Here is a 15,068-nt window from a genome sequence, read left to right as displayed (position 1 = left end):
ACATAATTTACTGAAAAAACAAAACTATAGCCTTTGGGCAATGACAAATAAGTAATTCTAAAATATTACTGAATAGAAATCCTTCTGAATGAGCTAAAATTCAAAACAGATTTTCTCAGCAAATTAATTTGAACGATATTTTGGTTTATCAGCCTTACTGTTTCTAACTACATGTTCCACTCAGTAATTTTTATGCGCAGAATTATCATAATAATGGGAACTTAATCGAAATTGTTAAGCAATATGCTCTTACAATAAACTTCCCAATTTAGTTGTTTTGTGAGATTGTGTCAATGATTGTGAAATACACATTCTATAAAGAGAAAGATTTAAGTCTTTCTTGCTATACATATTCTGAAGGCTATCAGAACTTTACTGAATAATTCTATTTTCTTTTGTCATTCATGTAAAACATCCTGTGTTTGGGTTGTAGTATAGTAAAACGTTATGGTACTCTCACAATATTGACTCCCCGCTGATGTGGAACCAAAGATTGTTGTGGTTAGTCCTACCTGGATGCACAGGTCTTTCAAATAAGCAACAGCATGAGGTTGGTTGTCCTGCATTGCAACAACTGGCAAAGGATACTTGTGCATCATGCTGTCCATGCCCTGATTTGAGGGTCACCAATTTATCACGTGAATGAAAATTCAAAGCTTGAAATTTGTTTGTGGGCATTTGAAAATCAGTCTAAGTTTCCTGCTCTGATTGTTATACAGCCATTCCATGTTGGAATATGAAGGCATGTGGGATGCTTCATAAGGACAGGAATTCACTTCCCTGTGGTGATCCTCAGTTTAAGTATCAAGTTTGTCAATTTGACAAAGTTACAGGAAGCTGGCAGCACCCTTTGGAACACAGGGAAGGAAGAAGGATAGGAGGGGAGACCAGGGAAAATGACAATCGTAAAATTAGTATCAGGAGCAGTTGGAAATTTCAAAAGCAAACAGCAATGAAGATCATTTTTGATGATATGTATCACTCATAATACAACGGGGTCTGAAAAGTATGATTTCCATTCGTTAGCAGGACAGTTTTAACTCGTTGTAATTCAATTACAGCAACAACAGAAATACCACCAATTCTCAGTCTGAGAAATCAACAGTAACAAATTGTGCAAGGTTGCTGAATGTAGAAGGAAAAAGTGTGTTTCACGTCCATGGGTACATTGATTAAACAATTTAAATTTGAATAATATCAGTAACATTAAATTGTCAACATTTTAGAGACTGTTTCATTTAGGTTCCACCATTTGGGATACATTTCAATTACATTTGCCAACATTAACTCATCACATAACTCAAATCACCTTGAGTATTGAAACAGTTATGTGTAGCTCAAGTAAAGTCACATTGTTGATACTAGTGATATTGCTGATGGGAATATTGTAATATATAAATGAGGTGCTCTGTTAGCTGCAATGGCAGAATACTTTCTGTAGAGTGTTTTTCTATGCTGCATTTGAGGTAGAGTAATGGGCGACACGGTGGCACAGTGGTTAGCTGCCTCACAGCACCAGAGACCCAGGTTCAATTCCCAGCACGGGCAACTGTGTCTGGAGTTTGCACATTCTCCCCATGTCTGTGTGGGTTTCCTCTGGGTGCTCCGCTTTCCTCCTACAGTCCAAAGATGTGCAAGTTAGGTGAATTGGCCATGTTAAATTGCCTGTAGTGTTAGGTGAAGGGTAAATGTAGGGGAATGGGTCTGGGTGGGTTGCTCTTCGGAGGATCGGTATGGACTTGTTTGGCCGAAGGGCCTGTTTTCACACTGTAAGTAATCTAATCTAATGCTGGTGATGAGTAAAGCCTTTCCTCACTATTGGAGATGACATTTCATCAAAAATTTAACCGACTGAGTGTAACATTCAAATGTGCATGCACAAGTTGCAGCCAGAGCACTGAAATTTGCACCACAATTTAGAAGCAAAACAATGGTGTTAACAGGGATTACGTTACTACAAGAGTAATGCCGATCACTACATTGAAAGGAAAACTTCAGGCTTCATAAATGCTCCTCCATTATTTAATCTCTGGCACTGTAATCATTACTCCTACACAAGCATATTTCCAAACAAATGTTTCCCACTGCTATACTAATGCATTGAAATCAACCATTTAGCGCATTGAAGAGATTGTTAGCTGTCTTTTCTCACCAGACAATTATGTCGCTCATTACTGCTGTGAGAATGACAACATACCTGAGCTCTTTAATTGAAAGATTTCAAAAAAAAAGAGGCTGTTACCACTGAATAATGGAAAATAAATTCCTTTTATTGACAGGCACAAGAGGAATAGAAACTTTAAATGTACTGAGTGCTTTGATTTCAATATGAATTAAGTCACCAGCAAGCAGATGGGAAATAATGCATTTATTTAAAAATGCTGCTAAAAACATCATGCCCTTCACAGAGGATAGAATTAAGATGCCTGGGTTGTCAAACAGCATGACTCACATGCTAAGGTTGGCCAGTTGGCAGAAATACCATGAGTCGCCAAAGTTTGTAGCATAAGATCCTCACATGAGACACTTTTAAAAACAACAAGACTGAGGATTGGGTAAAGAAATAATAAAAGATGAATGGCACCAGAAAAAATCTTGATCGTGGAATGAAAAATTTCATGAAACTATCTCAGTCCCCAAAGGATGGTGTCTCCCTATTTGTAACTTGAGAAATTTGTTTTCATTCATATCAACTTCTTAGTGTTAGCAAATGAAGGGGAAGATATCTCAATGTCTTTCACAAATGAACCACTTATTTCAGGGTGCATGTTTTCATTTATTCAAAGAATGAACTCATTGCATTCTGTGAGTGCAAAAAATGAGAGCCAAATCTGATGACAATGACCAAGTCTACTTGTGTTCAAATCCATTCCAAGCAGGAAATATTAGCCAGAGCATACCAATTTATCAAATTAAATTTTAAACTTGATGTAAGATCCAGGAAAACATAGCAACACATAGTGTGTGCATAGGTATTTTTTGCATTGGGAACAGACACTCAAATTCAAAACAAATAAGAATAAGTTGCTACATTTCCTCTGCTGTGGGCCAGGGAATTCTCAGTACCTGCATGAAAAGAGAAAAGTTCAATGACCAAGGCCCAGAATTGTGGATTTCGTTATGCTGCCGGATATTTTATGATAATTCACCAAGGTTGGGAATGGTTTATTACCAGAATGATTACCCTCCAAAGAGGTGTGGTCATATTTCCAAGGTGGTGAAGATATTACCAGTTCTCCAACCTCATGTTTCTCATTGAATGAGTAAAATAATCAATTTTCAGCATTCCAGGAGCAGTGGGCCTTCGAACATCTTCTCGTCTTGCTTCAGTTTGCAAGATCAACGGAGGTTGTTGCAAAACAAACATGAGTGTTACTTGCAGGCACTTGTAGATTTGCATAAACCTGTGGCAAAATTGTTTTCAAATGAGCTGATGGTTTCTCTGAGTTGTAATCACAGCTATTTACTTATTGTTTATAAGCACACTGCCAAGATAGTTTTAACGAATGCTCGAAGGAATTTTCATCCATGGCAGAAACCTCTCAGTCTCCTGTGAAGCTTTATTTTCTTCAAGATTAGTAGTAGCTGCTTTTGAGATGTTCCTGCTGTGTGTACAGTGAGTTGCTTTCTCATTACATTTGTGGAGCTACCTGAGTTTGAAAATGTATTAAGCTGTGGTATTTCAAACCTGATATCTTTACCTATTTAAAACAAATTGCACTGAATTTCCCATGCTTAGGATTTTACTAAGTTTATCATGTATGATGCATTCCGCTGGGAGATGAATTGGGGCCAATTAGGTCCAGATTTTGATAGAAGTTGTCAATTTGTTTACATGCTAATGATGGGAGATCAATTATTCATTGTGTGGTAACTGGGGGAAATATCTGCACCATTTCCATTAGAGTGGCCAACATCCAGAGTGAAATGCCAGGAGTTATACTGGGAACCGGTAAGAATAGATTGTAAATTTAATAATGAAAACAAACTGTTATGCTATTGCTGCTGTCATTGGGTTGGGATATCTGGTCGGCATGGACGGGTTGGACCAAAAGGTCTTTTTCCATGCTGTACATCTCTATGACTCTATGACTCTATATAGGAAAAGAAGGATTTGCACATTCAAATGAAGCTTTGGAGCACTATATTCCCAATTATTAAAATAATAGAGGGATGTATTGGTACCACTAAACTTTTGTCTGCTGAAAGCTTCAGCAGTAATTTCTAGTTTCATGTCAGAAATTATTTGAAATACACCACAGTTTGATCAGTACCTAAAAGGAGGAAAGAGTCAAGTTTGGTCATCAGACTCTGGATGAAAGGTGCTTCGTCCAAGATACCAACATATACTTCTCCCTTCTGCAATGATCTAAAATTAAAATGATCGGTGTTAACTAATTTAGTCATTGACTAAATTAATATAATCCTCCGCTTGCTGCTCAATTGTCATGGGGTTAGATTCTATGGTAGATATATTAATGAGTTGACATTATCTCCCACATATATTGCATTTCTGCTCAGAATTATTATAGGTGAATCAAATAGCTCTTGTGGTGCAGTGGTAGTGACCCTGCCCTTTGCCTGAGAGACTGAGTTCGAACCCCACCTGCTCCAGAGGTCTGTAATAATATCTCTCAACAGGTTGATTAGAAAAATAGGTTAGATTAAAAAAAGTTATAGGTGCATCTGAGAGAACATTTCATAGATTACTAACATGATGGTCTAGAATTAGATTTAATCTTCCTTTAAAGAATTGTCTGGGAGGTAGTTGGATCAGGCACTTGATGGGTCTTTCTGCAGTCTCAGATAAAGATCCCCTATTCTTCCTGACTCCACAGAAAGGTTCCTTTCAATAAAGAGCTGTGAAACCAATCTATAAATGGCTGTGGGAGACATGGGAGAATATCAGGTGAGGTAGATCCAATGGATCATAAGTGACTTCTCCAAAAGAGTCTTCAACAGGTAAGTAAAGTGAGGCTCAGTTGAGATGATGGATTGTTTGAATTTAGGACTCTGACCAACATCTGTAGAGATTGGCAATCCTAGTACAAAACTGCCATGCTTTGCATTTTCTTTAGGTGCGATAGACTTCAATTTCTACTCTTAGATTTATATTTACATTCAGCCACCAGTGGAATATCTGGTTTGAGTTCAAAACACTGCTAAGCAATCATCACAGCAATTAATCACAGGCGTAGTAAGTTTAAACCTAGGAACAAATGATCCTGATCACATTATCCATTGGCATGTCACACACCATGAATTCTCAGGCAAACTCTAAGAGAATGCATAAGTCTAATGCATTGGGTGGTGTTTCCCCTGCCCCTGAACAACATGGACATTGGTGGGTCCGTTCAGAAAATAGAGTGCGATTGACAGAAATGAGGTTCTCAAAGTTAAGAGGAAAAAGTCCAATTCTGTAGCAATGAGTTTAACAACAAGGCGAGACTTTCACTACTGAGTGGTGCGAGTCTGATTTATAACCTTTTGCACGCGTTAGCATACTGTATTAGCTACTCGCACTGACATGCAGTTTCCCATTTTTCAACGTACTCGATTGAAAGTATACAGCAACAATTGCCAACGTGAGAATCAGAGCAGGTAGCTGGCAACTTCAGTTCACCAATTACTCCTCTAGAACTCCATCTCGGTGAGCAGTCTCCAGCATCTCAGGGCATGCTTCATGGGCAGCTGCAGCCTGCACCACCAGCACAAAGGGGTTGGCATTAGACCAAGAAAGGTTGGGGATTTGAGGTAGCACACTTGAATGTAGAGGGGACAATCAGTGTAAAGGGGAATATATAATATATAAGATGGGCAGAGGATAGTGTATCAGAGGATGTGGGTTACTGCAGATGGGAGTGTTTAACTCAGCAGTGACACCCACCCTGGTTTTGACAGGAAGTCAGTGCAGCATGATGGCTGAGTTGCACTGCACATTGGGGGAAGAGATTCTTAATGGGATGAGGATAGGGATGGGTAATGTGTCCAGCTTGGTTTCTTAAATAGCAATGCACTTACAATTGTGCATTTGTATTTGCAATGTATTGTTAGCTGTGCCATCTATGTGCCCTGAGAACCATTGCTCATTGTTTGCTTCCGAATACATGTACAGCATAGGGCACCTCATGGTTGGCACAGCTTGAGCTTATAAATAGTACCAGCAGTGAAGCAGAATCCACCTTTCTACATATACTCAGTGCCTGAAGTAACAACTCACTTTCAGAAGTCGATGAATGTATTAACAAACAGATTAACTCAATAATTTTTTGTTATCAACAGGGCTGTAAAAACTAATGAGGTTAGAATTGAACTTTGTTCCACCTGTTTGCAGACAAAAAGAAGGTGCAGATGTTCTGTTTCGAGCATCAACCTCCTAAGCCTGAAAAGGCATTGGAAACAGGAGGTTTGGAACTACAGGAGCATTCCTGGTCACCAAGTAAAACAGGAGCTGAGCACATAAACATGTTTAACAGGGGCCAAATGCTTATTTTAAAACCCAAAGAAAACTATTTCCCTTAAGTTGAGTATCCATCAGGCTTATATTATTCTACATGCCATCAGACCGATTTGCCTTCTTCCTGCCAATTGTTTGATTCTGCTACTTACCCCACACCCACATTGTGCCCTTATTCAGAAGAGATTAAGTTCTTGGCCCATATCCAACATACAAACACAACAAGTCAAGTCAAGTTGCCATAGTCTTATCAAACCAGAGGGCTCTTCTCTCATTAGAGAGAGAAATAACTGGTGGTGATTTAACCTGAGGACCACCATACGTCAGGCGAAGGGAGAGGTTTGAGAAGGAGAGTCTTTCGTGATAACCTCAGCTGGTGCAGGAATTGACCCCACACTGTCAGCATCACACTGCTTCGCACACCAGCTGTCAAGCCAACTGAGCTAAACCAACCCCCAAAACACAACAGTATTACTGGCTGAGGTACACTATCCAAGAATTCACAAAATATTTTGGGCTCAAACTCTACTCAACAACTGGAACTCTTGGTTCATACTTCAGTGCAACAGTGAGGGATTATCGCTTTGTAACAGTTGTTGTCATCTCTAGAAAACTTGACAACTAATCCATGTTCCCAACACAAGAGCACGTAACAGGAAATTGTGAGCAAACCCCAAATGATTTTCCAATTGCTAATCTTAAGGTCAAAAGATTGGGAGGTATAAAAGTAAACCCCCAATATGCACTTCTAACAGGTGAGGTTCCATGCCTGGAGCACTCATTTGACAAACCTTTGTCAAAATACAGATTCCCTCCATGTGGTCCAGGTAGTCATGTGGCAATGAGCATTTCAAACAGATATGATTGGGAATTTTGGAAGTTCTGACAAGAATTGCTTTGTTTCCCACCGATATTTCACTGTAACATTGACTGAAATGAGCATTAACAATTTAATACTGAATTCTATCTGAACATATCACAAAGTACACTGATATCAGTCATGTCACCGATCTCAGTCCAAGCTATTGTTTGGTTTGCAACATTATGTTGGAAGGTTCATTCTAACAATTAATTGTCATTGGTGATTATTGAGCTGGAATTATTGGACCATGCCTCTTGGGACTTTTTTTGCTGCAACTTTCAGGTCAAAATGATTATGCCTAAAAAGTTATGGGAGTCCATATTTATAATGATATAGATGGGGAAAAAGACAGCTGGAACAAACAGTGTTCCTCCTTCACTCCGGCGATTTAAGAATTTTTATAAAAGGAGAGAGGATTGAAAAGAATGAAGGAGATCAAGCAATTGAAAATCAGGTAGAGAAAAAGAAATGAAGAGAGAAAAAGAACATTTAGATTGAGAAAGAGAAAAGAAGACTGGATGAAATTTTAAAATTAATTAAATATTCAATTTTACATTTTAAAATCTTCATCCACAATGCACAACTGTAAGTTTAAATTTCTCATTTTCTGGATCAACGAGGTTGAAGAAAGTAATTGACAATTATCACATCATTAAATGGGCATATAAACCACTAATTACTCAAATTAACTTTGCGGTCAGTTTATTAGGAGTTATTGTGCAAATGTAATAATCTGCCAGTTTCCTGAACTTACACATAAGCCACTGTAACAGTAAAGTGGTATAAACAGCTCAACAACTTGTGGCTTGCAAATTCATGGCAGATCCCTACCTCACTACAGTTGTTGGTCAATTCTCACTAGTAATCACATATTACTTACACACCTTTACAGCTTATGAAAATTTCAGGTCCTTCTGTTTTCTTGCCTAAAAATGAGGTTTCATCCTGTATAATTGTCCACACAGTACACCAACTGAAGCAAATGGTAGAATGAGCTATCGGTCTCTCTCCATTTTAATAATAGTGTTACACACTTCATAGATTTTCCCTGAACTTCTCTTTCAAATCTGCAGCAAAAAGGCAGTTTCTGTAATCAGATCTACATCTTCCATGATCTCAAATGTACAACTGTGTGCATGAAATGTAGGAATGCTTGGAAACTAATTATTAACCTTTTGTGAGATTGAATTCTTTAAGTCAGAACAGATAAGGAAATTGCAATATAATGTTTATCTTCTATGATTTTTGTAAACTAATCTGCAAGTAATGAATTGAAAGCCTTAACATTTTTGTTTGGAATTGTATAACTGCAGAGAGCAATTAAGGCTACTAAACTCTGTGCTGTCTTCTATGGGTGCAACCCGAAAGGATGCAAAGTCCAACAAGGGCTCTCTCAATATCAGGAGATCTCACTCATCTTTATGCTTTTGCTGAGCAGCAAGTTAAGTTTCTCGCTATGCAGTGGCAAGGTGCCAGTTAAGGGGGATTATTGCTGTTTAACCACTTTATTAACAACCCAATGTACCTCATTAATATTCAGCTTTGTATCTTATCAAATATACCAAAGAGGATAGACCTCAAGAAATCTCGCAATGAAAACCTGAGTAGGTGCCTGGTGATTTCAGCTCACTGTTTGTTCTGAGGGATCTCCAGGCACTAATATCTCACAGCATGTTCCATGGGCTACACTAACCCCCATCCACAGACATTGGCATCTGCTATGTTCCAACATCGAAGAACACTTACGGTACAGCTCCAAGCCATTCAAAAGACACTTTTGCACATCTAAGCTGCACCAGCAATTATGGTTGTAATGCTGCAGAAAGGACACTACGTGAGTTGTTTGGAACTCAACTCACAGGCTGGACCAGGCTACAGCTCCAGGCTCTACATGTGCTGTCATAGCACTCCCTCACTCTTAGCCACTTGGATATTCTCAACATCCTTACCCCATATTGCCTTGCCTTTGTGTGCTTTTCGCGCTCAGCCAGAGCACCTAGGCTCATATTCCTGCTGCCTTGACTTGCTGTTTAGTGCAGACACAAGGCAGGGAAGCTGTCAGCAGATGTCAGTCAGGTCAAGGGTGAGAGCCTTTGCTCAGAGGGTCCAGGCACAGCGAGTCAAGAGCAGCCTCCGATACCAGTGCAGAGGTTTGAACACGTCAGTGTCAGGATGCTGTTCACATATACACCATGGAAGACAAAGTAGAGAACAGTACAGCACAGGGACAGGCCCTTCAGCCCACCATATCTCTGCTGACCATGATGCCATTCTAATCTAATCCCATCTGCCTGCACATTGTCCACATCCCTCTATTCCCTGCCTGTTCATGTGTCTGTCTAAATTCCTCTTAAATGTGGCAATTGTATTTGCTTCCACCACTTCCTCTGGCTGCACGTTCCAGGCACCTACCACTCTCAGTGTAAGAAACCTTCCTCACACATTCCCCTTAAACTTGTCCTCTCTCACCTTAAACCTAAGCCCCCTATATTTATCACTTCTACCTTGAGGAAAAGTCTTTGACTATCCACGCCTCTCATAATTTTATACACTTCAATCAGATGGCCCCCTCAGTTTCTGACACTCTAGGGAAAACATTCCATGTTATCAAAGCTCTCCTTATAGATACAGGATGCAAATGTTAAGGAACCCACCACTCAACTTGGCTCTTTCTGCCTCATAGTGGGTTGTTCCCCATTGGAATGAGAAAAAGACAGATATTCTAGGAGATGAAAGTGGGTGGCACAGCTGCTATTGTTGGTGCAAGGAGGGAGGTGCCCCCAAAAGAGTGAGTGGGCAGCACAGAGGACATGAAGGCTTGGTTGTGTCAGAGGTTGGGGGGTTGCACCCACAGTGTTCATAAAATGGGGGTTCTAGGATTTGGACCCAGTGACAATGAAGGAGCAGCGATATAATTTCAAGTCAGAAAGGTGAGTGATCTGGAAGGAACTTGCACGTAGTGGTACTTGTAATATACATGAATCAATGCTACCCTTGATCTTGTCTTTCCAGTTGGTGCAGGTCAAGGTTTTGGAAGGTGCTGTCAAAGGAGAAACAATGATGCAGTCTATCATATAGATGGCATACCCTGTTGGCACTGTGCATCAGTGGTGAAGGGAGTAAATGTTCAAAGTGGTGAATGGGGTGCCAATCAAGTGGGCTGCTTTGTCCTGGATTGTGTAATGCTTCTGAAAGTGTTGATCCATCGGGCAAGTAGAGACCATTCCACCACATTCCTGCTTTGTGCCTTGTAGGTGATGGAAAGGTAGGCTTTGAGGAGTCAGGAGGTGAGTTACTTGTTGCAGAATTCCCACGTTGTGACATCTTTTGTAACTACTGCATTTATATAGCTTATTTTTCAAATTCCATTTCTGTTTGATGATAACCCCAGGGGATTGAGAGATGATAAAGCAATTGAATGTCAATGTTATGGCAACAGTTTTAACCTGATCACTCATCAATAAACTGAAGAGGTCATGTAGAATGTTCATTTTATACCTTAACTTCATAGAGAGTGGTGTACCCTAGCTAGCTGACCAGTGGAGCAGAACATCATAGAGGGAATGAAATGAAATGCTGAAAAGGGAGCAGAGAGATCAGTTTGGTGCTGGTATCACAACTGAGGTGATAGAAATGCCAGGGGATGCTGACTGGGTACAGGGTGAACAGAGGACATGTGGTATGGTACTGTGGTTTCAGGATGAAAGGCAAAGGTAAGAGTAGAAGTGTGAGAAAAGAAAGGTGCGTGGTCAAAGGCCCCAGAGTGAAGGGGAATCTTCAACTGAGGAAAAAGGATGACATATCTGAAGCACTGGTATCAATGGAAAGAATCTGCAGGGAGCATGGAATACTGTCCTTACAGGAAATAGGATAGGAGGAGATGCAGATAAGGTAGATGTTGGGAATCTGGTAGATCATAGGCCCATAGACCCGGCCCCATTGGCTGCTGAAATGTCAATGAAGAGGCCACCAATGATTTTGATGATAGGTTTGCAGTAATTAGACGCTGGAAGCAGCATCAATTTCTTAAAGGTGAGACTTCCACCTCTGTATCGCAAGGAAGCCCCTAATTAGTGAGCTGCTGTCAATCAGATGGCAGACAGCTCCATAGTCAGAGCAGTGCCAGTAAAGACCAGTGCCACAGCTGGGTCTACAGGCGCTCTCTCCTGGTCAGGAGCCAAGCCAAGCCCTAGGTCAGAGGAGTCTAGGTGGAGAGGATGAATTCAAGAGATTTCTGGAAAAGGATACCCTTAGACAGGGAGTTTAAAACCTCGACAGGTTTTTACCATGTAAACCTTTTGCCAGCTTGTGTAGCTACAGCTGCTGGGTTTCTACATGATGCCATCACTGAGATGAGATGTTCACTTGGCCTTTAATAAAACACAGATTGGCTTTATTAAGCCAAGGGTGGGTGAGCTACCCAACATCAACCTTTTCAACCAGCTCCTGCCTGTGTAACATTTCAAACAGCTCAAGGGCAAGTGCAAAGGCAGCAGGAGCCATTTGATAGATTTTAATGCTCCCCATCTCATTGGATAAGCTCTCGTTGTGAATATTGGTTGATTCCCCCCATTAGAAATGGGTTCAAACACTCCTTCCAAGTGAAGCAGCGATATACTTATACTTCTTTCTAACCAGTCTCTTTCCTTTCCCCCACTATTTATAGAATCCCTACAGTGAGGAAGCAGGTCATTCAGCCCATCAAACTCACACTAACTGTCTGAACAGCAAGCTACCCAGACCCACCCTATATCCATAACCCTACATTTCCCATGGCTAATCCACTTAACCCTCACATCCTTTGACACTATGGGCAATTTAGCATGGCCAATCCACCTAACCTGCACATCGTTGGGCTGTGAGAGGAAACCAGAGCACCCAGAAGAAACCCATGCAGACACAAGGAGAATGTCTGTGTGGAGTTTCCATATTTACCCAAGGGTGGAATCGAACCTGGATCCCTAGTGCTGTGAGGCGGCAATGCTAACCACTGAGTCATCGTACTGCCCATACAGGAGGTTTACACAGGAAATAGCAAACTCAGGCTGGTACCCGCTGTGCTGGGCACTTCTCTTCAGTCCACACCTGTGACTCCAAGCTTCTGATTACCCGTCTGTATAAGTCTCCACTTCACTCTGATCTTTGTCTTCTACACAGTTTCGATGGAATTCAATATAATCTGCAGGAACAGCACCTCCTCTTTCAATTATAGGTAGACAGCTTGTGATGATTCTGTGTTTACAAAAATACAAACAAGAAATAAGAGGGAGGCCACTCGGCCCTTTGAGCCTGTTCCACCATTTAATAAGACCATGGCTGATCAGATTTTAACATGAACTCTACATTCCTGCACATCTCCCAAAATCTTGCATTTCCTTGATAATTAAAATCCTATCCACCTCTCCTCTAATATTTCAAAATCCTTAATCCACAGTCTTTTGTGGAAGGGAATTCTAAAGACTTACAATCTTCTGAGAGAGAGAATAAAATTCTTAATCTCTGTTTTAAATGGGTGCCCCCTTATTTTCCTACTTCCCAGATCATCCCATGGAAGAAACACCCCTTCAACATTCACAAAGTGAAGTCCCCTCAGGATCCTGTATGTTTCAATTAAATGACTTCTGACTCATCTAAAATCTAGAGGATACATGCCTAGCCTGTCTGGTATTTCCTTATTATGCAATCGACTTATTCTAGGTACTGGTCTAGTAAATTTTCTCTGAACTGTTTCCAATACATTAACAGTCTCCCAGAGTTATGGTGACCAGTATTGTATACAGGACTCCAGATGCAGTCTCACCAATTACCTGTAAAACTGAAGCATAATCTCCCTACACTAGCATTCAACTCCCCTCATGATAAACCATAACATACTGTTAGTTTTCCTGACTACTTGCTATACCTGTATTCTAACCTTCTGTTATTCATGTACTAGGACACCCAGATCTCTCTGCAACTTTCTTTAGACCCATTTTCTGCTTTGTTACTTGTTCCAGTAACATTTCCATTCGTCTTGCACCATCATTACTTTTATCATTTAACCACTTCCACCTTCCACTCTATCACAGCATTTCCCTTTTGTTCTTCTCCCTTACCCTCTTTCTCTGCCTCTGTTCAGGACTAAAACCCATAATGACTCTATCTTTTCTGGTTCTGATGACAGGTCATCAGTCTCAAATGTTAATTTTGATTCTCTGTGCAGATGCTGCCCAAGCAGCATTTCCAACAACCTTAGCACCCTTTTTTTGAAAAAGGAGAATGCCAGCCTCATAGTGTTTGACTTTTGCAGGAGGCGGTGTTAATGAATGTAGATGAAGAACAAGGTGAGAGGAGACTCATCTGGAGGCATGAACACACCAACATCATCCCATGGTCAGAATGCACTGTTTCGGTTCTGTAATATTCTGTAAGGCTATTCCCCATGGTTGCAGTTTATTTACATATTTTCTGAAATAACCTCTCAGAGGCTGGTACCTCAACACCAATTCACCCTTTATTTACATGTGAAAAGTCCATGACACTGATCTAGCTCCCCCAGAATGAACAGAATGGCTGACACTCCTTATCTGTCAGAAAGGGCTCCTGGAGTAGACCAGATTAACAGCCCAATCAGGGAATTCACATTCTGTGAGGGCTACCTGGCTGACCTCATTAGAGTTTCAACATTAGTAAAGCCTGAGGAGATTGCTTCAGGCAACGTATGCATGTACATACAATTTAGCATGGGTTACTGGACTCTGATCAGTATTAGGAACTCTGGCTAATTCTGTCTCTCTGTAATTCAGAACAATTGTATTTGCTGAACTACAGCAGTTCATAACACTCAAGAATTGAAATTGGACTTTTTTTAAATCCCCAGTGCATGTAATGATATTTGCTCATAAAATAAAATAACATTCAAGTTTACCAGAAACAGTACATTTCTGATTCACTAATTGTCAGAAACTAAAGACAATATTGCAGATTTTTAGTGTTGCAGTTGTAACAACAAACATTTTTTTTATTGAGCTACCTAATGCAAGTGGGAGTCAGTAATAATAAACAAGAACTGATATAGGAACACTGTTTACCTATTTTGTTATTAGCACATCATTGGGATATCATAGAGACAGCAATCATTGCCTGATACTGTCATTTCTTCACTTGAAACAGAACAGCAGTAAATAGAATACATCCTGATCAAAACTCAGAGGAATATTTAATGAAACTAATATTTTAATTAAACTGCAAAAATGAATTGGAATACATATTAAGCTTGAGAATGCCTTACACAATAAAGCAAACCATTCATGCTGATAAACTGCAGGATTCTGGAATGCTTTTTTCCTGCCCCACTGTTCTAGGAAGGATATTTATGACAAAGTTAAAAAGACTCCACTGCAAACTGGACTAGGTTTTCAGGGTGCTTTGGGGGGTGGGCATGGGAGGTGGAGGTGGAGGATGGAAAAGTGATGGGGGAAACATGAGGAGAGGTGAAGAGAGCAGCTTTTTCCTGCTAACATGGCACACTGACACCAGTGGGAAACCTGACAAGTCCTGGCCCCCACTGGGAAGCCAAGTGACTGATTTCAGGCCATTTCACACCTCCATGGTATTTTTGGCCCCTTTCAGTAAGGTTGGGTGCCATGTTAATACACAATCATAGGTGTAAATGGTCTCTCAGTGGATTTTATTTTGGGGGGGGGGGCGGTGTGGTGTCAAGTTGGGGATGGTAAGTGCTCCTTTTTTAGCACTTCATAACCGAGGGAG

The 15,068-nt window shown here is 40.5% G+C and overlaps 1 protein-coding gene across 3 annotated transcripts in view; it reads right to left on the bottom strand.

The window, feature by feature from the left end:
- The window catches only part of LOC122564061 (double C2-like domain-containing protein beta), a 284,761-nt gene that overhangs the window by 180,347 nt on the left and 89,346 nt on the right, over positions 1–15,068 (bottom strand). The gene's annotated exons all lie outside the window — the stretch shown is intronic.

Source organism: Chiloscyllium plagiosum, unplaced genomic scaffold (assembly GCF_037043375.1).
Source record: "Chiloscyllium plagiosum isolate Xiang-an unplaced genomic scaffold, Cpla_swu_hap1 HiC_scaffold_31, whole genome shotgun sequence".
NCBI lineage: Eukaryota > Metazoa > Chordata > Chondrichthyes > Orectolobiformes > Hemiscylliidae > Chiloscyllium > Chiloscyllium plagiosum.
This window is presented reverse-complemented; position numbering and strand designations above follow the sequence as displayed.